General features: G+C 36.3%; 1 long non-coding RNA gene across 9 annotated transcripts in view; it reads right to left on the reverse strand.

The window, feature by feature from the left end:
- Positions 1 to 20366, reverse strand: part of LOC101702303 (uncharacterized) — a 610288-nt gene that overhangs the window by 261541 nt on the left and 328381 nt on the right. For 8 of the 9 annotated variants that reach the window (XR_015453096.1, XR_015453090.1, XR_015453093.1 and 5 more), the window contains exon 3: positions 15598 to 15705. The exons of the other annotated variant lie outside the window; for it this stretch is intronic. This is a non-coding gene — a long non-coding RNA (uncharacterized LOC101702303). The remainder of the gene's footprint in view (positions 1 to 15597; positions 15706 to 20366) is intronic. 9 annotated transcript variants of the gene reach the window in all.

The raw sequence follows: 20366 nt of genomic DNA on the forward strand, positions 1-20366 counted from the left end.
GTGGTCTCCTTGGCTGCCTGGGACACTATTGGGTTAAGGAATCATGATTATTGGAAATTAATGGGATTTTTTTTCTCTGTTTTGATGAACTTATACAAAATGATCTACATTATTATTTAACCTTCTATATATGTTTTTTTCTCCTTCATCCAATCATAGACTCTAAGAGGTGAACTATTACTGTGTTTCTATTTTTCTTTGTATGTGATTTTTTAAATATTTTGACGTTGTAGTAGGGGTACCTATAAAATTATGACAATTATATCTTCATTGCAAACTTCAGCCTTCACCATTACAATGGACATTTCTTCCTCTTATTTATGCCATACCTTTGGCCTTATTTCCTTTTTGTTTGATATTAATATCATGTCACAACCTATACTTCCTGTTTACATTTGCATATCATGTCTTGTCTATCCTTTTAGTTTTTCTAAAGCATTTTGACACAGGTATGTTGTATAAACAACAATGGTTCTCAATTGGCAATTATTTGTGCCCCACCTCTACCTGAGGGATATTTAGCAATGTACGGAGACATTTTATGTTGTTCTAATTGGGAGGAAGGGCATGCTACTGACATCTAGTGGGAACAACATTGTCATAAATGTCCTATAAGGCACAGGACAGGCCCACTGCAACCATTCAAAATATTCTTCAGCCCAAGACTTCAACAGTAGGGAAGCTGAGAAACTCTGATATGCACAATAGGTTTGCTCTATGATCCAAACTGAAATTATTAGTCCTTTGATCTTTGATTTTAGATAATTTACATCATTGCCATAATAAATACCTTTAGTTAGTCCTGTCATTTTAGGTATCTTTGTAGTTAGTATTTAAGTCTTTCACCAAGTGGTCCATTTTCTCTTTTTTTTTTTTTTTTTTTTTGGTACCGGGGATCGAACTGAGGTCCTTGCACTTGCGCAGCAGGCGGTGAAACCACTGAGCTAAATCCCCGGCCCAATTTTCTTTTGTATATTTATAATTCTTTGAGTATATTTAAGAATGGAATTTATAATTAATTTTAATAATTGTGTTTGGAGTAACATCTTTATGTCCTATCCTTGTTCTTCCACTTTTGGGGGCTGTATCTAATAGTTTCCTATTATGAACAATCAAAATACTATCATGTCTTCTTTTCTTTAGCATCCCCTCCCATTTCTCTCTCACTTGATTTTGGTCAATAATATATATTTTTAATATTTATCTTTCTACTACTAAGCGATTATGCTTAGTTGACTTATTAGACATAGATACTATTCTTAATTCTCAACTATGATTGATTAATGAATAATCATACTTCTTTTAATTTCCATCACTTTCTTCTCCTAATTTTATCGATTATATTATTTTTACAAAGACATACTTGATACTCAGAATATATTTCAGGGACCAGCATTATTAACATTAACTCAGCCCTTGTTAGAAATAGAGAATCTCAAGCTAAGTTTTTAGAATATGCATTTTAGTAAGCTCCCTAGGTGATTTGCATGTACTTTTCAGTTTAAGCATCTCTAGCATATACATCACCTTTTGTCTGTCACTGTACTTTACACGCTAGTTTTAGTAGTTCTATGAATGCATGGAATGTTCACCACCAGTCCTCATGCTGCTGTCCCTAGTTCTCTCCTGCTTCATTAATATTCATTTTCCTAGTAATTTCCTGTAGAAGGTTCGGTGGGAGAACACAGCTTGTCTTGTCTGTGCAAAAAACAGTAGTGTTACAGTTTTTATACTCAAAAGAGAGTTTGATTAGATTAAAGATTGCTATGGAAAAATTTGGGACCAGCCCCTGATTTTTAAGTCACTACAAATGACTCAATCTTTTTTGTCTGGCTATTTAAGTCCTATAACTTTGCTAGAATATTCCTGGTGTTAACAAAAAAACAGGCCAATTTTTTGTGACACTAGTGCCCCTTCCGTATGTAAATTCATTCTTTTCAGGCAAATTTTCTCAAATCGTATCTCTAATTAATTGCTCCATCTCATTTAGTGATGTATTTTCTTCCATAAGGAATTAAATGAAGATATGGTGGATCTCCCTATTACCTTCTTTCTGGTCCTTTTTACTTCTTCCTACCTACTTCATTTTATGCACTTATTTTATTCCTACCCTCTGTGCCCATCATTATGGCCTCCATAATGTCTCCTGACTTTGTGCTGCTTCCCTTTTAACAGTACACTTATTTCTGTGTTGCATTTTCTTCTTTTTTTTCCCCCAAGTTCTTTCTTCTACCTCACTTTTCATTCTTTATGCCACAGTATCAGTTTTTAATTTTTTTCTGAATTCTTGAATATTTTTGTAAGAAGATCCCAAAAATGTTGTGGAGCCAGTCTGCCTTGAGTTAGCTAGTTTACAAGGACTCTTAGATAAAACTGTGCTCCTTCCTGCCACTGTGGGGCTTCTGTGCACAATTCTTCGAAGCACCCCACTTCTTCAGGTGCTCTGAGTCTATTCAGCTATTGGAGGAGGGAGCTCTAACACTTCCCTTTCATCTCCATTTTTGAACCCTCCTTACAGACAAGGAATTCAACACACCCTCAGGGTGTGTCCCTGACTGCCAGAAGCATATTTGTATTGAATAATTATAGAACTTGTGTTATAGAATATGGTTCTCTCTCCTATACTTACTTCCAACTGGTTCCGACACAAACACATTTACTTTGGCAGCCCTTACAAACATTAGAGTCTGTATTCTAATTCAGCTGAAAATATCACTGTAGGTTTTTGCTTTCTTTTCTTTATGTTGCTTTTTGAAGGCTTCCAAAAAGACAAAGAAAGAAGGTTGAGTTTATGGACACACGTTCCTAGCAGAATTCTCTTCTTGCTGATCTTTAAGAACTCTTCTTTATCTTTTAAAAAATGTTCTAAGTATTTATCTTGGGGTTTTGCTCTTAGTTTTTTGCAAAAATATAAATTTAACTTTCATAACATCAAATCTATTTAATTTTTCATTGTATCACCTCTTGCTTTTATGCTAAAATATCTTTTGCTGCACTTATATCTGTAAGTGGTAACCTATATTCCATGTAGATACTTCTTATGGATTCATTTTTTACATTTAACGTTTTAATTGATCACAAATCTATGTTCATATATTGTGTAAAATAGAATCATAAATTCTTTTTTAAAAGTCATTATATTTCCAATGCAATTTTTGCTTTATTCATTCTTTTCCCTTTATATAACTTACTTATATTAAGCTTAATAACTATACTCAAATTATACTACACTGAAATTGATAACATCATTATCATTTTATTATTGTAATTTTCTAAGTTATTTAATGCAACTTTGCCATATCACTTCCCTGTTTCAAAAATCATATTTTTATCCTTAATTTTCTTTCTGAAAATTAATTCTAACTTTCAATATACAGTATTCATCCTCTCTCTATATAGATATAAATATACAGATATAGTTAAAAATAAATAAATGACAATACAGATGTCAGGGAAAAATTAGATTTTTTAAATCATTTTAAGTGTGTGAAAATTAAAAATAAAATCAAGATAGTGAAAGTTTTAAAGTTGCTTTTTCATTTACCTCCCTTTCTCCATTGTCCTTCATCCAAATCACATAATTTCACTTTTCCTTCTATTGATAATTATGACTTGGGAAAAATGAATATATTCTAAGTTCTAAGTAATAGTATAGCTGGGTGTGATGGCACATGCCTATAATCCCAGCATTTGGGAGGCTGAGGCAGGGGGATTGCTGTGAATTCCAGGCCGGCTTGGGCTACACAGTGAGCTCAAGGCCAGCCTGAACTACATAGTGAGACCCTGTCTCAAAATAATAATAATAACAATAATAATAATAATAAAGTAATAGTATAGTTTTGAATCTCAGTATATGTTCTTAAACTTGCTACTTGAGTTTATTTTTCAAATAAATTTTAATAATAATTAAATCCCTGTGGTATCAGGAGGAAAAAACATAAGGGAATAATAATAAAGGAAGAGAGAACTTGATATGTACTACAGATCACAAAATGTTAGATCATATTGTATACAACATAACATATTGCTGACAAAATAAGAACAAAAATAGGGCTGGGGATTTAGCTCAGTGGTTCCGTCGCTTGCCTTGCAAGCACAAGGACCCAAGTTTAATTCCCGGTACCAAAAAAAAAAAAAAAAAAATTACAGGTAAAGAGCAGTTGTGAGTAGTACTACTGAATCATCTAACATTTACTGAGTGGTTGCTTGTGCAGAGTTCATAGGCATTTAATTTATCCCTCACAGCCACTGACAAAATGAGGATCTTCATTATCTCAGTCCCATAAATCAGGAAAATGGAGCTTAGAAGAGTCAGGAACTTGCCTAGGTTTGACCTGACATGGAGGTGAGGAAGAACTTAAAGCCAGATTCACCTGATTCCAATGCCTCTTTATCTAAGCACCATGCGTGCTTATGGGAACTATTCAGGTATCTCAGGACGCACCACCTCAGAAAACTGGATTCAAAGCACAAACAGATCAACAGGCCCTAGATGAACCTTCCAGCTTTTATTAAAAGCTTATTGCAGGACACACAACTATCTCTGGAGATCTTCTCCTCTCCATCCCTACCTGGGTAGACTAGACTGGCTATTGAAAGTGTGGCCATAGTGGGTGCCAAGTGAGCAGAAGTAGGGAACACTCAAGCCATGAGATTAGGAAACAGAGGGAGGAGACCCACAAATGAGACAGGCTACCAACTGTCCAGTCAAGAAACATTCAAGAAATATTTATGAAGTGCTCACTCTGTGCCAGACACTCTTACAGAGTCTGGGATTTATCAGCAAAGAAAACAAAGATTCTTGTCCTCATAAAGCTTATTTTCTCTGGGGTAGGGAGATGGACAAAAAACAGTAAACAGCATTAGGTTGTAGATTAAAATGTCATATGAAGAAAGAACAAGACTTAGGGAGATAAGAGTATGGGGCTAGGGTAGGAGGGAGGTGGCGATATTTAAGGGAGGACCCATCAAAGCAGCTTCCATTGTGGAAAACCCATTCAAATACAGAAGGTTTACTAAGTGACAGAAAAACTTGCATGCTAACATCCTTGCTGCCATCAATGCTATCATTATCAATATATTATTACTATCATTGATTAAGAAATTATGATACCAGACACTATGGTGCAAACCATTTTATGCATATGATTTCATTTACTTATCCTGCATTTCATATTGTCTTATCTATTTATTTCTTATTGATACTTTTGAATAAACTTCTGCTCATAACAGGCAAGAGGAGGTCCCTCCCTTACTTCCTTTATATTCCTCCTGAGGCTTTGCATGATGCCAGGCCCTCAAGCATAGTGTACACAATGCATAGACACTCAGAAAATATTTGCTGACAACTGAAAAACAAATACAGATTCATAGAAAAACAGTGTGAGCACCAAAAATATGGATGGAAAAAATCAAATGGCAGGGGCCTGTGTGTACACCAGGAAAGCTGAAGGAAGAAGGGCAAGTGGAGCTCAGCTGGAAAACAAAAGCAGAAACATCAATGAGTTCTTTGCACTCCCACTTTCCTCCTGTTGGCATTTTCTCTTCTTTTCTTCCTGACTCTCCTGCCCCACCCCTTAGACATTTCCCTTGCCAAGGATGCTGCTTGATCTGTTCCCAAGCAGTCTGTGTTCCCTCATAATTGATAAATGGAGGTGTTTTCCAATAACCTTATAAATCACAGCATACAAATGGTTACAGTCAGGATGGGAAAGAATGAATATGCGAGGTTATAGAAGCCATAAGTAACTTGAAAATAAAGAATAACTCTTGCAAAATGACAAAGATAATTTCTTTTAGCATAATTGCCTGCCTAGGTATTAGCCACAAAATTACAGAAGAAAGAAAGAAAAAAAAAACCCAACAACAGTTATTATTATTTTAAAGGAACAAAAAACCATGATGTATTCCAAAACAGTTTCTGATCATTAAATTACATAATCTGTTATGCTTTAACCCTAAACAGATTATTTTTCACTGCATTTTATCCTGTTTGCTGCCTTGCGTTGTCTCAAAATTGGGTGGAGCATGAAGCTCAAATTAATATTTTTATTATGTAAGATTTAAAAATCACATGCCAAAGCCAAAGAAGTCAAAGTAAAAAATTGCTGGGGTATTTATCATCCTGAGAAATAAAGAGTTAACACTAACTTTATAAAATAAATGACCATTATAATTGTTGAATCATATTTTTGATTCAACACAATGTTCATAAGAGAGGCTTCAGTTTTGTGGAAAGCTTTGCTAAGTATTAAATACTTCCAAGATTGTTTACCACCATGAATTGTGGATTATTGTATACAGCAATCTATTGTTATGATTTAACCTAAAGAAAGCCAAATTAAAACTGATTTACTAAATAGGTTAAGGATAGCATACTCACTCACGATTTCAACCCTATTTCATGCTTAGACAGGCAGATCTTAATTATACACAAAAGAATACAAATGTTATTAGCATGATAATAATTATTTAGAAGACGTCCTCTTTTAAAAAAATTAAACCAGTATTGTCATTCGTGCAGCTACATTTTTCAACAGAATGACAGCTTTGCTAGTCATAGATATGTTCAAAGTACATATACAATATTCAAAGCTGTGCAGCAGACATGTTATCTGGATGAGCTCGGATACACAGAGCCAGTGATGCACTGCACACTAATCATTATGTCCTACCCAGGGTACTACATGCAAATACATTCCTTTGTGACATTTTGTCAAATATTTAGAGGATTCTATACTCCTTATCACACCTCCATCCCCATGTCGTCATAAACAATCAGGGACCCAGAAATCAGTCCCACAAATGGCATGGACTCCAGCCAGTCAGAGGCATAACACCATGCCAAATTAATGAAAAGAAAATTAAAGATTGACACAGAAGTAGCTAACAGACAAGGTACAGGCAAAGCAAACTGAAGTTTACATTTACCGCCTTGCTGAGCTGTGGATGACAGAGGAAGCCCTGAGAAATTTCTGCAACTTCACCCTGGATTTGTGCAGCAAGAAATGTAAACATCACATATAGTATCCAGCATATGATATAATGGATAAATCAATTTAAAGGTCCTACATTTGGAAAACCTACACCGTGGGTCAATACCTATTATCAATGACTCCATATATGATCAGATGGAGAAAATGCAGAAATGTTTCAGGACTAAAGACTTGGCTACAGTACAAGCAATGCATTTTTGAACATTGATTTGCCAGAAGTGTATCTGTTGTCTGTTGCTCCAGGCTGGCATTTTTAATTATTTCTGGGACAAATGGATCAGCGATACACAGAAAATCTGTAGGGCTTCTTGTCAAATTAATAAAATAATAATGAAAGTAGTCATCTCAAACTGCAAACTGTCAAAATCCTTGAGAGGTCTATAGTAATCTACATGGTTAAACAAACTAAAATGTTCCCACATGCTATTTTAAATCCTAAGTGTAGTGACATAAAATAGATTGTGTAGTGTCCATTGTATACAATGACACCTACTGTGACAAAACCCGACTATGTTTAATGACCTTTTTAAATCTTATACCTAGAGTCCATAAAAGCATTGTAATTTAGTTGTAAAACACACTTTAATAATCAAAATGCAGCTGTTAAAATAGCATTGCTCATAATTCTAACTTGAGGCAATTTTTTTGTTTTTAATGCAGAAGAGCAGACCACAGTTTAAAATTCCTATGAGGTCACTATTGGCCATTACAGTGTTTTTTTGCAACTTAATAATAGATGTTTTAAAGTTTAAGTGCAGCCTCAGGCACTCATAAGCATTTATTACAAATCGCTGGTTGCCTCCCTTATGCAGAGAGGAATAACATTTACATACAGTAGCACGGATTAATAAGATAAAAAATTTGAAAAAGCCGTCAGTCAGGGAGCGAAACTGGTGCTAATAAAGCCCACTATATTCTTCGGAAATATCAAGCCGTCTGTTCCAATATTTTGCCATTCCCCATGAGGTATACAAATCCAAATCAGATAAGTCTCAAGCCATGCCAGAGACATGCTGCTCTGCTCTCCAGTGGCACTCGCCTGAATCTTTTATTTATCTTCGGAGCAATTGTACATTCTAGTCTACTAAAGACTGAAATAAACTGAACATCACTCATCAGAAAGTTTCATCAAACGGGGCTCTCTCCTTCCTTGTTTGCTAAACCATGATTAGTGAGAAAAGTGTGCTGCAAAGTATGTATCATGGTAAGGAAATATAATGGTAGACATGGGACCTCCGTAAGCAAGGGCTAGTTAAATAGAATCGCATCTTGCTGGAGTTTAAAATGATGCTCACATGAAATCAGACCTAAAGGAAAGAAACTGCTTTAGGAAAAGGAGTTTGTAAGCCATTCCTCCCGGTTTTGGAGTGGCTCAAACCCAAAGGTGCAAGGGAAAGCAAAAGCAAAATAGCACACATAATTTCACACGATGATTAAACTGCAAAGATCCTTGTTATAACAAATCACTGTGTCACTCTCCCAAACTGCACCATAACAAAACTGCATATAAAATCATTTCTGCCCCTTGGAACACTGCTAATTAAAAAGTGCAGCCCGTAGTACTCTGATTGGGGATGAAGCTGCCCATTATTTCCAGCCCAAGTGAACATTGATAAAAGAAATTTATTTATTTATACATAATTATTATTGTTACCCTACTGAACATTGCTGGGGATTTAGAGAAATGAGACGCCACGGTTCTAATTTTTCTTCAAGAAGTCTGCCATATTAACTTCATTGAATAATTACTGAAAAGTAATACACTCGTGTAATATTACCTTATGCAAAATTGCATTAATCAAAAAGTGAGCCTGCTGCAATCAAGTAATTTGAGGGTGGGGGAAGGCATACATGCATAGCATATTTTTCTCAGGACTTATTTTCCTTACAGCAGGGTATTACCTAATAGTTTTGTAGCAATGATCCCATGAAAGAAAGGAAGTAAATCAGAGGAGAAAAAATATACACTCCTGCTCTTCTTTGAGAAGGCCACATAAATGGCAAATAAATGACCACCTACTATCCTGACACCCTCCTCCATTGCTCCGACTCTGTACACAAAAAAATAAATCCTGCTTGACCCTCCAAGGAGCCAGACCATTGTTCCCCACATGAAGGAATAAACCTAACCGCTTAATTACACCCAAGCAGCTTTATAGAACATGGGGCTTATGATACAAAATGAACAGCTTCCTGTTATGGCAGGCTTTCTTCAGAAATTAAAAGAGGGGGAAATGTATACATGGGGAAGATCATTCCAGGTGTGTGTGAAATGTGGCAAGTGAGTAAGGGTTCTTGTGCATATATAATGTCTCATAAATAACAAACTCCTAATAGCACTAACGTAAGTGCAATCATTTTTACAGCCTTTTGTCTTTAAGTTTTGCAGAGAAAAGTAGCAAGGTGCCTCCTGAATTAGAATTTAGACCTGTGTGACCACAAGGGACTAAAGAACATTCATTAAAGATGTGCATTTCATTGCCTGTTTTTTAAAAGACTGGGGGTTAGTGTGGCAGACTGGGGTGCCAGTTATTTTGTTGTTGTTGTTGTTGTTGTTGTTTAGGGGGTTGTTTTTGCTGGATTCATCTTAGTGGCCGTGTCTGTGAAGTGTGGTTTCTCCTACTAGCATCTCCCAGGCTAGCTGTGAACAGTGCCCATTTTGAGATTAGGAGATTAGGTTATTCATCACTTGAGATGCTCCCCGCTGCGCTGCTACTATCCGAGCGCAGCCAAATCAAAACATCTCTGGAAGGCATTTCAGAATAATTGAATGCATCATAATTTCCCTATTAATACATATCTCATATTACAGATTATGCATGAAATGTTCACATTATCTGTTACTTTTTGTTAACGTCTTGCTCCTTGCCAGTAAATTTAATACACAGAGTGAATCAGCATGCTATGATGAAGGGATGGGTTACTGATAGCCATTTTTTTCAGGATTCAGTAGAAAATTAAAGTAAATCGATCATTTTATAGCCCCACTGGAATGGCTACAAGGGCATGTTGCTAAGCAAATGGTAATTTAAATGTACTGTGTAATTTTTCTACGCAATTTACTGAAGGCAGATTTTATTTCTCAGTTAATATCAAATGCTCTTTATCTCTTAGTGCATGATATATCAGTGATAGACAAATTATTAATATATGCTTTAATCAAGTACTATGGCCTGACAACTGGTCATGTAGGCACTATAGGAGTCAAATGCTATACCCTGGAAAATATGACTATTATTAATATTTGAAAAAAGAAAGATGATAAATTAAATATTTACCTCTATAAAAAGCATGCACTAAATTCTCACAGAAAAATAATTGAAGTAAATCCAAATGAAATTTAATAAAAATATTCACATCTTAAAATAAAGATATATTCAGTATTTTTAAATTGATTGTAGATATGTATGTCATGACAATGATCTAGCCATAAAAGACATCATTTTTTAATTCTTAGGTAATATTTTCAATATAATATGGAGGCATAGAGTTAAGCACTGGAAATATAAAACACTTATAGACAACTGTATATTATCCATGGTGAAGTCTTCTCTCAGTCATACTCAAATAATAAAAATTTTTCTTTTCTTTAAAAAACGCACTTACACTGTATATCAGGGTTGCTTTAATTTTATAATAAATCAAAGGTTCCATATTTTAAGACAAATAAGATACAGGAAAGAATCTCTGCTTCATGACATCCATCATTTTTATGAAATTAAAATAGAAAAAGAAGGAGGACCCCATTTACCCTTCAGGTTGCTAAAGTGAAGGCAAGATCCTCCTACTGCTGGTGTACAAAATGTATTATTGTCATTAATGAAAAAGTTAATGGGCCATTTTCTTATATATCAATTTACATTTTACAATTTGAGTATACAAATGATATGTATAGCAGAGAGCTGATTATTTTTGCTCAAGGAAATAGTTTTAATGTGTTTTTATGGACATCAAATGTTGTGAATAATGATGCATCCACAGAATGCAAATAGGATGACAGCTCTTGGGCTGTGATCAACAGTCCTTGGATAAAAGGTCTGCTGGGACAACAATGTTTGGTGGAGGGCCTGAACAGTAAAAAATGGGAAACAAGGAGGACACTGGGATATCTGAAAGGTGGGTAAGCAGATGGGATTTGGAGTATGTCACTTATACGCAGATATCAGGTAATATCCCAGTTTTGAGAGAAAAATATTTTAAAAGAGAATGTACCTGTGAAACCGTGAAGTGCAGATGGAATGATATTACTGATTCTGGTTGATAAAGTCAATTTCTGAAATTAGATATGGCTTACCATATAAAAAATGAGTTTTAATAACTATTTATACCACCTTCCCAAATCACTTTTGCTGTCCTGATTCCTCCATAGGAGGATCACTCTTTCTCCCCACTTAACAGCAGACGCTGGTACAGTCAAACAGGAATGTTTTCAGGAATACTACACAACAGAGAGATTGGAAGGACATAGGAAGAACAATTTCACGAAATAAAATACACCAAGTCCCTTTAGCATGGAGCACAGAACAAACTCAGACCTGCTGAGAGGTCATAAATGCAGACCCGAGAGCAGCCATTTTTCTGGTTGGTCACTGGGAATTTGTGGGAAGGTGCCATCTCCCTGTGCTAGCTCTGCATCTCATCCCAGCACACCTGTACATGTGAGCATAGCTGAGCTCTCTGTGAGTGGCTGACTCGATGTATGCCCACCCTGCATTGTGCTGCCAAGTCCCATCACTAACCCCAAATTGACCCCACTCATTTCTACCTGGGACTGTAGGGTTACAACATGCCTACAGGCATGCATGTGCAAAAGCATACATGCACAGACTAGGTGGGCAGAATGCCAAGACATCTGGATGAAAGCGAAAAGTTCAGTCAATCATTCATCTCCCTTTTTTATCTGCATATTTAGGAAAGGAAGCTCAGTATTCTTCCCTCAGTGAGATTTCTCATTTTAAAAATTTAAATAAGAAAAAAATAGAAATGAGTCTGAATTATCTACTTTGAGAAAAATACTCCGGATGGTAAGTTTCTAGGTATCTGGATAAGAGTTATTTTGAAAACTTCTTATAGGACCATTTAATAAGAAGAAAAATGTTTTACAAACATTTCTTCACCCATTTTTTTAATTGTTTGAAAAAAAGAGGGGTCACAAACTGAAGCCAGCATGACCAGAAAATAGCACCCATGATAGGCAGTACCTAGGAAAATTAAATTAAATGAGAAAAAAAATTCCATACCAGTTAGGTTTTTACTAATATTTGGGCATTTTCCAGAATAACAATGCAGCACAATTAGAAAAGTGTATTTTTTAAATATACAGTAAGAGACAGCTGAATATAAAAAAATACCTATGCATATGTGAAAATAAACAAGAATACTAGAGATGGATACGTTGCTCTTCAGGATGAAATATAAGTAATGCAGACCTATTGTTCCGAAAATCCAGGATTATCACATATTTATTTTTTCTTTATTTTTTCCTTTCTTCTTTTAACATGAGCAGGCACAAATAGGCAAAGCTTTTGTGCCAAGATTATATTCTTGCACACGATTCACTGCTTCCTACCCCGCTATACAAAGCTCACCGTCAAGTGTTGCCTTTTAGCCAATGATCAGCAAAGTTGCCTGGGCTGCTCTCACAAACTCTGCCTGGAAAAGTGCACAATGCAAAGTATACAACCACCACAAAAATTAACCTCACCTTTCAAACTTCCTTCCCCCAAACAAGTACAGTTAGAAGTCACAGAAATGGGGGACCCATGTGCCTGAATCAGAATCTAAATAACTCGAATTGTTTGAAATTTGAAACACGGAGAACAAAAATAATTAAATTTGGAAAGCCTCCTAGAAAATTATTTAAGCTCCCAACATTACTCAAAGAGAATGTTCTTCCCACCCACCTCTCTTCCAAGCAAAGTTACTTCTTTAACTTCTTCCTCTGGTCTGAAAAATCAACATCTCTATATCCTCTTATACTTGAATTTATTTTCTCCTCCAAAATCCAGTATAAGTACTTTTAGGCACACATAGGAAATGAAGTAGGTTGGATCTGCTATCTTTAGGTATCCTAGGCATCACTAAAAGCTGAAGACAGTTAACTGACTTTATATATATTTGAGTTAATTGTACAATAAATTCTAAAAGATAAAAGAATATCTGTATATTCTTTTAATCCTGACATGTAAGGATACAGGCTTTTTAAAAAATATATGTTTTACCACAATAGGTCATTCAGTGAGTGGAATTTTGTTATCTAGCTTAAACTGTATTGCTATTAGTATGGGTTAGTATCCTATATTTAGTAGAGTCTGTCAAGTTCACTTTGTCAACCTGATTATCCAAGAAATCAAAAGTGCCAATAGATCCTGAGCCTATTTTTTCAAAACTGGAGGGTTACTATCCATAATTTCAAATGCAGCAAAATGTGTGGTTTATCTTTCCAATCTAAACCTAAAAATCTCACTCTGACTTCCTCCATAAAGAAGGTGGAAATTGTTATTTCCAGTAAAATTAAAATGCTGCTTGGAAAAAATCTAACAGTCAAAAATCTTAACTCCAACAGCCAGAAAATAATAACTAGTCCCAAAGCACCCGAGTCACAATTTTACCAGATTGCTTATGAACAATGTTACAAAATTAAAAGAATAAAAAGTTTCTTAAAAGTCACCTACTATTCCAACTTCTACAAAATAGCCTGTTACTTGTTCCAATTTCTGTATATAAATATACATACATTTTATATATTATAAATAGCATTTCATTATACTTATGGATCAGGCATTCTTCTTCCTTATCCCAACTGAATGGTCTTTAAAAAGAATGTATATTTAATAAATGAAGAAATTTCCACTTGAAATCATTTTCTCCAAAGAAAGAACAATCACCCTCTTGTATTAGACAGCTTCCCATCACTGGAAAAATACATATAGTGCAGCTTAACGGAGATCTTTATTTGGCTCAAGTTTCCAGTGGATTCAGTCAAAAGTCAGCTGGTTCCACAGAAGAAACTGCATGGAGGAAAGGTCTCAGAGGCCAGGTGGTGGCAGCCAGTAAGTGGAGAAAGAGAGGAGGAGCTGGGACAAGAATGCCACAGCCTTCCAGGGTTCACGCCTAGTGACTTGCCCCTTCTAATACCCCCATCTTTGCACAGCACAGTCAGCCATGAACTCATCAAAGGACTGATCCACTGATAAGTATAGCACCTCATGATCCAAGCACATTCCAAACACATGCAGCTTTTGGGGGACACATTAAATCTAAATCATAACACCTTTGATACAAATAAAGTATTCGGGGTCAGAAGGATTATTCTTGAAAACTTAACATTCTTAGCATTGGTTGTTAGGACAAATGATCTACTTATGTTTTTTTATATAAAAACCTGCAGGTTCCATGTTGTAAGTCAAAACTTTTCGGTCATTCCTACTCTCAGACTGTAAGAGAGCATAACCAGTCAAGAACCCATAGGGTTGCAGTTCTGCCTTTCCAAGTCTGGAGGACAGAGCTTTACTTGACAAGAGGTTTCTCTAACAAAAGAATTATTTGAAAATTCCAAATTCTCTCTTTGGAACTATTCTCCAGGAGACTAAAGCAGTACAGCAGCCAGGACCATTTGTGAGTAGGTTTTGCAGCCAAATGAAAAATACATAGAAAACATCTCACAAAAAAGGACCAAATCAATAAAGCAAATAAATGCCTCTCTTCAGCACTCAGCAGGTACCGACTTATTTTCCCACCATTCTAAAGTAAACCAGCAATCTATCTTGAAAAATAAAAAGAATATTTCACCACAAATTGACTGCATTTAATAACATGCAAGCTCTCCTGCCCAGACAGAGAAAATTTGAAATCAATAGTCAAATTCCCCTTCTTCTTTTAAGTGAGAGAAACTAACATATAACTTTATTGTTGTCCCATGAATTATCCCAAGGCTCTTCATGTTGTGGTAAGAACCCTGCCAATTCTTCACCTTTCAGAAGAAGAAGAAAGACAAAGCACAGGAAACAAATCAGCAAATGACTGTCTCCTGTAGCAAATGCGTAAATTAAAAAGAAAAATAATTTCCTTGTTAAGAATATGTACAGGACACCAATCCTTAAAATGTATTGTTAGAAAGCCTACTATCAATTTTTAAATTGAGAGCATTTCTTCTCAAATTGATTTATGTAGTCTTTTCTCTAATAACAACATGAAGAGTTGAACTAGTGTTGAACTAGTTAGAGGGAAAAAGTAAATACATTCATATGGTGCTTCAACCACCATGGTGGAGTACTTTCAACCTGGCACCAAGATAGATGCTTGGGCAAACACAAACTGTGGGTGATGTTCCATGATTCCAACCATCATGGTGATGCCTCTGCCAAGTAAGCTTGGGAAGAAGACTACTTCTGAAGGACTAGAGTTTCCTGGCTTTCTCTGCTATTAGAAATTTGTAGGTGTAGAAAGGTCCCAGGGCAAAATGTGTGGCACTTCGGTGCCCCCTTGTGTCCAATTTGGCACCAGCATGAACTGCACCAGAGCTGCGTAGAAAGTGAGAACAGGAATTTCTTAAATCTCACAAGATTGCAGGGTGGGGTGAGGAAGAATTGAAATGTTCTACCTCTGTGTCTGTAAAAAAGCCAGTCGCTGGTGCAAGAAGACATCTCCATGCCACTGCTTTCACAACACTTCAGATGCCCTCCACCTGCATTCCTGGGCTAGAATTCATCTGGAAAAAAATCAGAATGAACAGTCTTGCATCTGTGGCTCCCAGACCCCCATAAACAAGAAAAATCATTTTACAGTGAGAAATGTTATGTTCATATTATCAAGATTTAGAAATACTGGAGTTAGAACTTAGAGTCTTTTTGATAGTCTTTTTGCTTTGCTCCAACCCCTCCTAAATTTTCAATCTTGCCAGATTATGTTATACATTTCCATGACAGTGACTCCCCGCCCCCGCCCCCATCATTATGCTTCTCTTTTTTAAATACAAAATGACTTTCTGCAAAATTGGGTCACCAGTGGACGAAGGAATGTAAATACATTTATCAGCTCCATTCCCACTTACCAAAACACACCCCAAAGCATTAAAAAAAAAAATACAATTCTGCATGCAATGTAACCTGGAAATTTTTCAAATTCAATGTTGAGCTGAGGGTGATGGACAATTTCCCCCATAAATACAAATTTGCTTCTGGTGTTTATCTCTGCAGATGGTTTGACTGTAGGTCCAGAATTGGATTGCAGTTCTGTCTGCAAAAATTACCTGGAAACCATCTACTCTTTTTCAGGACATTTATTCACACAGCTCCAAAGGCATTCCACTGTGGAGGTAATATCCTTTCTCTGAAGGAAATGACTGTTAGAGGTTTCAAATTTCATATGTATCAAAGAGTGGGAGGATCAGGGAGCCAGTGATAAACTAGAGAAACAAAAGGCAAGGAAAGCAAAGCAATGAGAGGGAAAGCACATGGATGAAAAAGGAAAGAGGAGAAAATGAATTGGGCCCCTGATCATCATGGGAACACCCATTCTGTCACAAGTTGGAATAGAGTACAGTTGTGACTCTTGTTTTGTTCTTTTTCTAGAAATCATTATGAGTACCCATGGGAATTACAACACCACACTTATGGCTGTCTTTATGCATTTGGTATCACAGTGGCTCTCATGAACAATGGATGTTCTGTTCTTCAAAGGCAGGTAAAGCCCTGGCTGGATTACCTCCCCTGCCATTCTGAGATTCTCTTTTGAATTCCCTGAACATTTTTAATAGGATAAGAAGAAAACCCGTTGGTAGCTCTTTGGGATAGTAAAATACTACCGAATAGTACTTCCATTGGATATTTTTATATAAAAAGCAGGCCACAGATTGAAGAAAAAGCAAAGATTTTTGCTTTTTGTATCTCAATCTCAGGCCCACCATATCTTACAACAAGCAGTTGTTTAGTTTCCACCTTCATCTACTGCCAATGGTACATTTAATTGGTACACTTTTCCTTTGGTCAGAATGGGTTGTACTTTACTGTCCCATGCTTTTCACAACTAATGACATTTACATTTTCAAAATCCACTTTGGGGAGGAAGTTCTGTGGGCCCTCTGGAATAAGGACTAATGACTGCCACCAATTGAGATTGAATAAGTTACCTTGAACTCCTCATAGTACTTTTCAACTCAGGCCTTGAAGCTTTCTTTTGACACAGTTCGGTGCCCAGAATATTTCCAAGGTAAGGCCATAAGTTATGACTTAGTTTATGACTAGTAAAGTACAAAAGTTTGTGAGTGATCTACTTTGCTATATACCTAACTCAGGTGTAGTGTCAAGGTTATCCATAAAGTAGAGAAAATGGAAGATCTGTTTCAAGTCTTTGTTCTAGGAGGTGGAAGAGAGAGAGGTAGACATGTAATTAGTGTCCTTGCTTGCCCAGAGCTAGGACTTAGTCTGATCCCTTGAACTAGAAATCCATTCAAAGATAGCTACCAGGTGGAAGATTTGAAGAGTTAGATAATCTGTTCCTATGAAAGGTGCCTTAAGCATAGAGTTGATATGGGAAAGTGAAAGTTACTGTCAATGACCTCTGCCCAAATGAAAAAGACAAGAAATTTTCCTGGTGTCTAGGCTTATATATTTTGTGTTGGATTACCTGACATGGGCCTCACCTACAGTCCATCCAGAAGCATCTCCCCACAGAAAATCTCAGAACCTGTTTCTTGCACCACTCCAGTCTCTACTCATACTGCTGGTCCGGGGGACCACACTAAATATCATTTTTCTCTAAAATTCTGTAGTCATGGTTGTTAAGCATGTTAAGCAAGGGATGGTTGTTAAGTACTTTAAGAAATTAAAACAGACATATTATGGAGTTTAATGCAAATTTCCCATGCATCTTTAAAATAAAATAAAACAGCATGCTGACTGTGGGTTGATTTGGCATGGACTGAGAGTTTTACTCTCCCATCCTATTAAGCATACTTGAGTACAACTAGTTGGACAGAATTGATAGAAGCCATAGAGAAAGAGGGTAGAAGTTTCATGCATGCTATAAAATTCTCCAATGCAGTGTCTCCAGAGATGATTCAGAGGAATAGTGAATCCTGGCTAGAGGTGAGTAGGGTAGGAAGACCCTCTGTTAGACTAGTGACAAGTTTGGAGCAGTAATAGGAAGCATAGTTTTGCCTGGCAGTCAGTGGCAGGCAGCCAGGGAGCTCTGCTCAGGGTCACAGGAGTTCACCCTACAGAGTATAACTCTAATGTCATGCTATGTGTTATCTGGGTCAGCCATTTTTAGAGCCTGTTGCTTTTAAATGGCCTTTTCCAGCCTTTGGGTTTATCTTTCTCTTTCACCAGGAAAAGAAAAAAATTGAATGTAATTTAATGTCTTATAAAATGGTACACTGATATTATTCAAATCTCCATGGCTCACATCTTATTTTGAGACTGTTGTGATGGATTCTTACCTAACTGTTACCATGCAAACTATCACTAAAATCCAAGGCAAAGAGGCTCTAGTCAAGGAAACATAATCCGGTCTTTTCTCATCATCTTTCTCTGAACACTTTTCCCAACTGCATTACATGTATGATAAGTAGATATACTGGGAAAAAAACCCCAGCAGATTAGCAAAGGAAACAAGTTTCAATGTTTTTGGTACATGCTCATCCTGTATCAACTGATTAGGGCTAATTTACTGTGTATACATGAAATAGAATTTTGGTTGTGTATATCGATATAAAATTTTCAAAGGCTAAGGATCATTTTCTTTACCAGTAATATCTTCTTAAGGGCCAACTCAGCATACAGTGTATGGCCCAGTAATATGCTTAGAATAATAAGACCTTCCCTGCCGAGATTCCTTGGGCTTTTTTTTTCATAGCTGTGGGAAGTATGTGCCGACTCCATTTTCCTAACATTATTTCTGTTTTCTTCCCTAAAATAAAAGCAAGGCATGTCTATCTTGGAGAAAGACATCTACATGTCCTTTTCTTACACCCTACAAGTGCTACTCAGAGAGGTTTATTTGAGGTTTGGTTCCATTTGAAGCTATCCATCCTCACAAACATGCTATTTAAGCTTAAAATCTTTCTAGCAGAAACCCTTCCTCCCACCCTGAAACTTTATTTACTTCTGTTATTCCAGATGTATGTGCCAATCAGTTTAGCTCCTGCCAATTCTTGTTTATTAATAATGCCAATGAAAGGATTGAAATTCTACTAGATTTCAATCTCTTTTTTCATGCCTCAATAATGAGTCCTAAAAGGGACGAATTCTGATATTGTCTCAACAACTCAAAAGACTAGGTAGGATCAGAAATTTGACTGGCTTTTGCCTACCTTTCACGAACTCAGGAGGGCAATTCATACTGCTGCCACTGTATATGTGCAGAAAATTTGCATTTTCATTGTTCTTTATTTTATGTTATTAGTTATTCATGAGATGAATATTACATTCAAAAACTAATCTATAAAGCCTTTGCTTTAAATAACAATGTGCCGTTTTTGTTGTAGGAGGTTGAACAGAGAATGGACGTCCCATTTAGAGATTCTGTACAAAGAATTGAAAAATGAATGACATGTGAGCTCTTCCTTGCCATATGTAAAAACAGGATCTGACAGAGAATGGCATTAGAGTTGGAACAAAACAGACTGTACTACATAGGTTCATACATATAAGGGCCATATTAGCCACCTGGACCTACTGAGAAAGGTCTCTCACCAGCCAGCCAAAGAGAAGAGAAGGTCAAGTTTAACCATACTACACAATGGACCTGTAAATGACTAATTATTTCCGGCACCAAAAAGCACAATCTGCATGTGAGGCAAAACCAACAAAGAAAGCATCTGAACTCATTTTTATTTTCAGTTGGATATAATCCAAGTTTCATACACATTAGTCTCTACTTTTTCCAGTAAAGGCTCATGTCTACATTAACACAAACTGAGAAGAAAAAAATAAAGATTCTACTCTCTTTCTTCATGTCAGGGAAAAGTACATTAATTCAGTAAAAAAAAAAAAAAAAAAAAATCAAATTCCCATGTAAGATCCCCATAGTCTGTGTATGTAAGGGTCGGCTCTATAAGATACCATGTGTATAGACTGTGGGCTATACATTTAGCTGTTTGTCCTTACCTATCTAGATGTGAATCTTGGACATAGAGAACCCCTAAATAAGTTAGTCTTTAAAGCAGAGCAATGATTTCATTTACCAAAAGGCAAGGAAATACAAGGTTTTTACTACACTCAAAGGATTTCCCTGGAGTCCCACTGTGGGCTGCTTCACCTTAGAGGCAGTGAACTGCTAGGTCCTGACTTGCTTAGGAAGAAGGTAACTATCTCTCCTAGGGAATAAAAAAATCGCTAAGAAGGACTCTGTATTTTTAAAATAATACAA

This window comes from Heterocephalus glaber, unplaced genomic scaffold (assembly GCF_053883595.1).
Source record: "Heterocephalus glaber isolate CG9 unplaced genomic scaffold, H.glaber_assembly_v1.0 deba00001457, whole genome shotgun sequence".
NCBI classification, from domain to species: domain Eukaryota; kingdom Metazoa; phylum Chordata; class Mammalia; order Rodentia; family Bathyergidae; genus Heterocephalus; species Heterocephalus glaber.